At 48.7% G+C, this 8,998-nt stretch overlaps 1 non-coding gene across 1 annotated transcript; it reads left to right on the top strand.

The window, feature by feature from the left end:
* The first annotated feature begins 2,893 nt into the window (after positions 1 to 2,893).
* TRNAL-GAG (transfer RNA leucine (anticodon GAG)) lies at positions 2,894 to 2,968 on the top strand. The gene has a single exon. It is a non-coding gene; the product is annotated as a tRNA-Leu (tRNA).
* The last annotated feature ends 6,030 nt before the right edge of the window (positions 2,969 to 8,998 follow it).

The following is an 8,998-nucleotide window of genomic DNA, read 5'->3' as shown; positions in this document are numbered from 1 at the left end:
ATCCTGCCACCCCAAAATGGAGTAGGCAAATCCCAATCACACACTCCCATGCAAGGTGGCTGTATATCGTGCGGGGGGGGGGGTGTTGGTGCATTTATATGGTTGTTGCATGTCACCCCCTTAGTGCAGTTTGTTTTTTTCCCCTTACATCTTTAGTAGTCATACATATATGTGCTCATCTGCTCTGTGGCAGTGATTTTTTTTTAAAAAAAGAATACCAGTGAGCACTTAGAGTGGATTGGTGAATTTACACCATCAATCCCCCTTGCTTGCACACTCTCATGATCAGACACCAGGAACCGCAGGAGGAGTGTAGCAGAAGACTTTGCTACCACTTCTCAACTGGTAGCTATTTGAAGTGTCTCAGAAACATTGTAGAATGGGGTAAGTGTGAGGGTGGAACAGGTGGCAGCTGTGTGTGTCTGACCTTGACTTTTTTTTTTTTGCTTCCACAACTACAATGTACTAGCAGCTGAGAGCAAATACCAAATTATAGTTCTATCTTCTTTTGGAAATTTTCCCATATATAATCCCAACAGAAAAGTCTCTGCAACTTTCTTGATTTCGTATCCCAAGATCCTAGATATTTCTTGTTGAAGCATCTGCCAATACTTTTTTGCTCTTTCACAAGTCCACCACATATGGTAAAAAGAACTGTTTTTTACACTTCCAACATCTATCTGGCATCTTATTGTTTATTTTTGCCAACTTTTTAGGAGTTATATACCATCTATACATCATTTTAAAACAGTTCTCTTTAATACTTTGACACGTTGAAAGCTTTATAGAATTTTTCCAAAGATATTCCCAAGTTTCCATCTGTATTTCTTTAATTACATTAATTGCCCACTTAATCATTTGAGATTTCACTACTTCATCTTCTGGAGACCATTTCAAAAGCAGTTTATATAATTTTGAAATTAATTTTTCATTATCTCCAAGCAGAACTAATTCAATTTCTGTTTGTTCTTTTCTTATTCCTTCAGTTTTAATGTCTTTTTCCACCAAACTCTTTATCTGTTGCATTTGAAACCAATCATATTTATTATCCAACTCTTTCGCAGTTTTCAGCTCCATTTTACCACCTTGTATTTTTAATAGCTGATTATATGACAACCACTTTTCTTCACCCACTTCAGCTGTTATTTTTATCACTTCTGCTGGCACTATCCATAACAGTTTCCTTTCATCAACATATTTCTTGTATTTCATCCACGTATTCAACAATTTTTTTCTTATATAATGGTGAGAGAAAAAACCATCCATCTTCTTTTTTTCCATAGTACGTATAAGCGTGCCTGCCGAATTTATTTCCATGAATGACCTTCCAACGCCAAAAGTTTTCTGTTTAGTAGCATCACCCATTCTTTTATCCATACTAAGCAGACTGCTTCATGATATAGTTTTAAATCTGGTAATTAGAATCTTCTCTCTTTTGCATCTGTTAAAATTTTCATTTTAATCCTTGGTTTCTTCCCCGTCCACACAAATTCTGAAATCTTCCTCTGCCATCTGTTAAACTGTTTGCTGTCCTTCACAATCGGAATAGTTTGAAATAAATACATTATTCTTGGTAAAATGCTCATTTTAATTGCAGCTATTCTTCCCAGCAATGACAAATTAAGTTTATTCCATTTTCTCATGTCTTCATCCATTTTACGCCATAGCTTCTCATAATTATTTTTAAACAAATCAATATTCTTCATTGTTATCTCCACACCCAAATATTTTACCTTCGAGGTAATTTCACAACATGTTAGCTTTTGTAACTCCTTTTGCTTACTTACTAGCATATTCTTACATAAAATTTTTGATTTTTCCTTATTTATATAAAATCCTGCCAATTTTCCATATTCTTGTATTTTAGCTAACAGCAAGGGTGTTACTTGAGTTGGATTTTCATTTATAAACATTATATCATCTGCAAATGCTCTATATTTATAAGTAAATCCTTTTATTTTTAATCCTTCTATTTCTTTGTCTTCTTGAATTTGCATCAGCAAAATTTCAAGTGTCATTATAAACAACAGTGGAGAGAGTGGACACCCTTGTCTTGTACCTTTACAATTATCATATCTTCTGTAAGGTCTGCATTTATGCCTTGCACGTTGTTCAGTATATATTACTTTTATCATCCTTATGAATTCTTCTCCCAACTCCATTTTCTCCATTACAGCAAGCATAAAGTCCCAGTTTAGATTATCAAATGCTTTCTCTGCATCCGCAAAGAATAATGCTACTTCCTTTTCTGGATGTCTTTCGTAATATTCTACAATATCTACAACAGATATTGCAAATGCATGCAAATGCATACTTTGGATTGGCTGCTGGGGCTCCTCTCCCCTTCTCTCCCTGATCCCAGGGAGGCTATGGGAGAGGCAGGAAAAGGCTTCCAAAGGCGGGAAAGGAGGCAAGCAGCTCCCCTGAGGCTGCAGAAGCTCCTTTCCCGCCTTTTCTATGGACTTCCGTATACTTCCGAATATTGATTTGGAAGTATAGGGGGGCCGTATACGGCTCCCATATAATGGCTTCCATTTGGATTCGGAAGTATACGGCACTGTATACTTTCAAATCAGGGGTGATTCGGAGGTTTCTTTGATTTGGCCGAACCAAATGCATACCCCTAGTCAAGACTGGGACCAATGAGTTCTCCCTTGAAGGCCAAAACAGGCTGAGAAAGGGCCTCCTCCCCCTGCCTGTTACTGACAGTACAATGTTTGGTTGGTTTCTACTGAAAAAAGCATGCTTAGTTGCATAGCAACAGCCACCACCTAACAGTTTCCTCAGTGGCCCAGCAGGCAGGAGATAGGACCGGACTAAACCAATGGGAGGTAAGTACAATTGAGTGTGTGGTGGCTATTCTGCCAATGGCTGATGTAGTACACACCACAGGGGAAGGATGGTGGCTCAGTGGTAGAGCATCTGCTTGAGAAGCAGAAGGTCCCAGGTTCAATCCCTGGCATCTCCAAAAAAGGGTCCAGGCAAATAGGTGTGAAAAACCTCAGCTTGAGACCCTGGAGTGCGCTGCCAGTGCCAGTCTGAGAAGACAATATTGACTTTGATGGACCAGGGTCTGATTCAGTATAAGGCAGCTTCATATATTCATATGTTCACAGCCTGTGGGAGAGCTGGAAAATGCCAGCACACAAGGCTTTTATATATAGGATGCACATTTCTGTTTCTGTGCCTCTTTATTCCAGAATAAGCAGAGTTCCAGACCTTTTCTCCAAAACCACTTTCTCACCATTCACAGTCCTCAGTGCCTATTTCCAAAATACTGAACAGGGGTGTGTTTTTTAGTTTCTAGTTATTTCACGGGCTTTTCTGGAACTTGTTTATTAACAGCTAATGACCTTGAAGGTTATCACGGCAAACCTCTTTGAGCCTCTGCTGCTCAGACAGTAATTAGTTTCTCATCCTGGTGGTCTCATTTCCTTTTTCTATATTGCTAATCAGTCTGAGATCTTATACTATTAAAAATACCTATCATGGATACAGTAAATGTGTTTTCAAATTAGAATGCAGCTCATAATGTCATGGGGCATGAACCGCCTGCTGTTCCAGGAACAAAGTAAAAATTCCATGTCCATACCTTCAAAAACCCTTCTTAGCAAATTTAGGTTTCTTGTCCCTCTGAAGATATAACTCATGTGGAAATCATAAACGAACAGAAGTATACACTGTAGGGGGGGGTTGTTATTGTTGTTGCAGGCTGTTTATTTGATGCCATTAATAATGAAGAATTCTCACTTATGAACTAATTTAGTTTGAATTAATGCACTGCATAAAGGAACACCAGTTTCTAGTTCAAAGGCAATAAGGAGGAATAAATTAATGTTGTTGCTAATCAGATTGTAATTGTAAAAAGGAAGTTGTAGACAGCTATTGACGAGTGCCAGAATATTGAATTATGCCAGGAATCTTTGGCATAGATGATATTTGCATCAAGAAAAATAAATAAATTTTAATTGTGGGCTGCAAGCTTCCAGTCACATTTGGCAAGAATAAGCAACCTTCTAATTTACCATTCAGTCAAGCTTCCAACATGGAGATATTTATTACAGCCGTGCCAAAGTTCTGATAGAATTGTTTTGGGAAAAGAGACTTGGTTTGTTTGTATTTTAAAACATCCTGTAATTTAGTTGTAAGGGCCTACTTATTCACCCTCTAAGCTTGCTTGATATTTATGTACTGAGATAAATAAAAGTTGCATGAACAACTGGGCCAATCTTCAGGCATGTGGATAAAAATCAGACAGACTTTTCCTTTGGTTGTTGTTCAGTCACACTCTTTGCAACCCCATGGACCAAGTCACGCCAGGCCCGTTTTCCAGCATCCTCCAAAGTCTGCTCAAATTTGTGTTAGTTACATCAGTAATGCTGTCCAGCCATCTCATCTTTTGCCATCCCCTTCTTCTTTTGCCTTCTGTCTTTCCCAGCATCAGGATCTTCTCCATTGAGTGCTCCCTTCTCATTTGTGGCCAAAGTATTTGAGCTTCAGCTTCAGCATCTGACCTTCCAGGAAACAGTCAGGATTGATTTCCCTTAGGACTGACTGACTTGAACTTCTTGAAATCCAAGGGACTCTCAAGATTCTTCTCCAGCACCACATCTCAAAAGCATCTATTCTTCTGTGGTCAGCCTTCCTTATGGTCCAGCTCTCACAGCCATACATTACTACTGGGAATACCATCGCTTTGACTATACAGACTTTTGTTGGCAGGATGATAGCTCTACTTTTTATTATACTGCCTAGATTTGCCATAGCTGTCCTCCCAAAAAGCAAACGTCTTTTAATTTCATGGCTACAGTCACCATCTGCAGTGATCTTGGAGCCCAGAAATGTGAAGTCTGTCACTACTTCCATGTCTTCCCTTTCTATTTGCCAAGGAGTGATGGGGCCAGAAGTCATGATCTTAGTTATTTTGATGTTGCGTTTCAAGCCTACTTTTGTGCTCTCCTCTTTCACCCTCAACAATGGGTTCTTTTGGTCCTCTTCACTTTCTGCCACTAGAGTGGTGTCATGCCTGCCCCTGCTGACTCAGAGCAGGTGCCTGCTTCTGACCCCGCCCCTGCTGTGCAGATGCCTTCAGCAACAGAGGACGTAAGTCCTGAAGGAGCCAGCCAGCAGCAGGGGCCACCTGAAACCAATCTGGCCACACCAGGTACTAGCTCATCTCCCCCAGACTCACCAACACCTGGGGCCCGCCTGCGCGAGAGGAGACGCCTGGAATTCAGGAACAGGCGTAGAGAGGCGCGCATGCGGGCTAGAAGAGATCTGAGCCCGGAGTTCTAACGAGCCAATTAGCCAGCAGTATATCTGGGATCCTGGCCTCAGGCCAAACTGTGCTGGCAACAAGCGAACACCCTTGGATGTGTCTGCGTCTCGCACCCCTTGCTTCGGACAGAACCTGTGCATTCCTGACCCGGCCTGACTCATAGACTGGTATTCTGGACTCTGGCTTTGCTTATCGGACTGGCTTAGGTATCGTTTGATCTCGGCTTTGCTTCCCGGCTTCTGACTCTCGGCTCTGTTTCCCGGCTTCTGACTTTCGGCTCGGCTCCCCGGTTTCTGACTCTCGGCTTCCCTGACCAAGCTTCCGTCTCACCCTCCAGCCTGCCTGTTTACGTTATCAATCAACTGGACTGTTTTACGACCACTCCCTGTGCTTCGCCTGAGCTGTCTGCGAGAGGTCCTGGCTCGTTGCCAGGACGATAGCAGCCGCAGCTTCGTGTCAGAGACTCGGGCCGTGACAGCTTGCCAGCACCCAAAACTCACCAGGCACGCTCATGACGGACCAAGCGGCAGAAGGCATGGACCCCTTGCCGGGGTTCCTAGACCAGGTGCAGCAATTAACCCAAGCGGTGATTACTCTGCAGCAGCAGACTGCGTCCAATGCCGTGGCCTTGGCTGCCGCCGCCGCTCCCCGCTCTCGCTGCCCGGTGAGCATTCCTGAGAAATTCGCAGGAAACCTGGAAGAGTTCCCTGCCTTCCTCGCCCAGTGTGAACTATACATGGAGATAAGGCAGGGCGACTTCCCTACAGACAAAACAAAAGTCTGTTTTATCCTGAGCCTGCTTAAAGGGCCAGCGGCCAAGTGGGCCACTCCTCTGCTGCTAGAGCCCTCGCCGCTGCTAGCAGACTACACACGGTTCAAGGCACACTTCCAGGCCGCCTATGCCAACCCTGTGCGTGCTGAGACAGCTAATCGCAAGATACGGGCTCTGCACCAAGGCCAGAACTCTGTGTCTCAGTATACCACAGAGTTCCAGCTGCTGGCTCAAGACCTGGCCTGGAATGAAGCTGCCTTGGTGGACCAGTACACTGAAGGCCTCTCGGATGCCGTCCTGGACGAACTGGCACGCACCGACCGCCCAGCCGCCCTCCAGGACCTGATCCTGCTGTGTCTACGCATTGATGGGCGACTGCAAGGTCGGCGCCAGAGGCAGAAGAGGGGCGCTACTCCAACAAGGCCCCCCCCGGCGGCTCCCGTTCCAGGTACCCCAGCTTTACCGCCGGCTGTAGAACCCATGCAGCTGGGCGGCGCCCGCCCTCGCCTGACCCCCGAGGAGAAGAACCGACGGCGCACCCACAACCTGTGCCTGTATTGTGGAGGGGACGGGCATTTTGCAAGCTCCTGCCCGGCCAAATCAAAGCGCACCCCGAGCTCCGCTGCCTCGGTAAAAGGCCAGCCCCAGGTCTAGCCGGATCTCCTGGCCTGGGGCACTCCTTGAGGTCCTCTAGCTCCGTCCATCCACCACCCACCCCGTTCCTGGTCCCGATCCGCCTGCAGCTTCCCGACGACCGGTGGATCTTCGTCCATGCCATGTTGGACTCAGGGGCTGCCTGCTGCTACATGGACAGCCACTTTGCCAAGGAGCATGGCGTCCCCGTTCGGGAAAAGGGAACTCCTACACTGGTCGAGGCAGTGGATGGTCGTCTGCTGCGTTCGGGGCCGGTCCGCCACGAAACTCTACCACTCGTTTTGTGGGTCCAACAGCGCCAAGGGAAGCAGACCTTCGATTTGGCCCGCATGCCACGCTTCCCTGTTATCTTGGGCCTGTCCTGGCTGCGAGCCCACAACCCCCATGTGGACTGGGTGCAACGTGAACTGAGTTTTTCGAGTACCCTCGCACCCTGTTCCCCGCTACCACCCGACTCGACTCAGGTGCCGCCTGTCAACCAACCCGGTTCCCCACGCACCACCAGCCTCCTGGGGGCCGCCACCACACTCCCAACTCCCTACCAGGAGTTCGCGGACGTCTTCAATGAGAAGGAAGCAGACCAGCTTCCCCCACATCGGCCCTACGATTGCGCCATCGACCTGGTGCCCGGCGCTCCGCTACCCGCAGGCCGCCTGTACCCCATGGCAGACCCGGAACTGGCTGCCCTCCGGGAGTACTTGGACAAGAACTTGGCCCGAGGGTTCATTAGACCCTCCACCTCGCCCCTGTCTTCACCTGTCCTGTTCGTTAAGAAGAAGACCGGGGACCTGCGACTCTGCAACGACTACCGGGCCCTCAATAAGATTACCATTCGGAACCGCTACCCGCTCCCACTGATCCCTGAGCTCCTCGACCGCGTCAAAGGGGCCACGATCTACACCAAGCTCGACCTTCGCGGGGCCTACAACTTGGTTCGTATCAAAGCCGGGGATGAGTGGAAGACCGCTTTTGGCACCAGGTATGGCCAATACGAACATCTGGTCATGCCCTTTGGGCTCACCAATGCCCCCGCCGTCTTCCAACATTTTATGAATGACGTTTTCCGTGACCTGCTAGACCGGTTCCTGATCATTTATTTAGATGACATTTTGGTCTACTCTGCATCCGAACAGGAGCACATCCACCACGTCCGCCAGGTGCTACAGCGACTCCGAGCCAATCGCCTGTATGCCAAGCTGGAGAAATGTGCTTTCCACCTCCAGTCCGTTGAGTTCCTGGGGCACATCATTTCCCCCCAGGGAACCCAGATGGATCCGCGGAAGGTCGACGCCATCCTTCAATGGCAGGCCCCTCGAAGTCGGAAGGACATCCAGCGCCTCCTGGGCTTCGCCAATTATTACAGGCAATTCATCGCGGGCTACGCCGACCTCACCAAGCCCTTGACCAGACTCCTCCGACCGAAGGAGCCCTTTCAATGGACCCCCGAAGCCGACCGGGCCTTCCGCCAGCTCAAGCAGAGTTTTTCCTCCAGTCCCCTTCTGCGGTACCCTGACCCGAGCTTGCCCTTCATGGTGGAAGCAGACGCCTCCAATGTGGCCCTCGGAGCCGTGCTCTCCCAGCGGGACGAGCCTAGCCAGCCATGGCAGCCCTGCGCCTACTACTCCCGGCAGCTCTCGGCTGCCGAACGCAATTACACCATTTGGGAGAGAGAGCTCCTGGCTATCAAGGTGGCCTTTGAGGTCTGGCGCCACCACCTTGAGGGGGCCAGGCATCCGGTCCAAGTCTTCACCGACCATCGTAACCTGGAACATTTGCAGACCACCCGCCGGCTGAACCAGCGGCAGACCCGGTGGTCCCTGTTCTTCTCACGATTTGACTTTACCATCACCTACGTCCCGCACTCCCAGAACCAGAGAGCCGACGCTCTGTCCCGCCGGCCGGACTATAACACCTCTAGTGCCACCGAAGCCCCCAGGGCTAGTATTCTGCCACCCTCGGTCTTTGCCGCCACTCTGACCGCACCCGCCCTGGTGGCCGAGATACAGGCCAGCCAAGACACCGACCCGTGGGCGCAGAAACACCTGCAGGAACCGCAGCAAGACCCTGCCGGAGAACTATCCACCCGGGATGGGCTGCTCTACCATCGGGAGCAGTTGTACGTCCCTCCCGGGCCTCTCCGATCCCGCATCCTCCGGCTGGCCCACGATGCCCCCCCGGCTGGGCACTTCGGGCAGCACAAGACCGCCCATCTGTTGACCCGGGACTTCTGGTGGCCTCGCGTCCGAGCGGACGTTAGTCGCTACGTGGCGTCTTGCGAGGTCTGCCGCCGAGCC

Source organism: Heteronotia binoei, chromosome 8, assembly GCF_032191835.1.
Source record: "Heteronotia binoei isolate CCM8104 ecotype False Entrance Well chromosome 8, APGP_CSIRO_Hbin_v1, whole genome shotgun sequence".
Taxonomy (NCBI): domain Eukaryota; kingdom Metazoa; phylum Chordata; class Lepidosauria; order Squamata; family Gekkonidae; genus Heteronotia; species Heteronotia binoei.
This window is presented reverse-complemented; position numbering and strand designations above follow the sequence as displayed.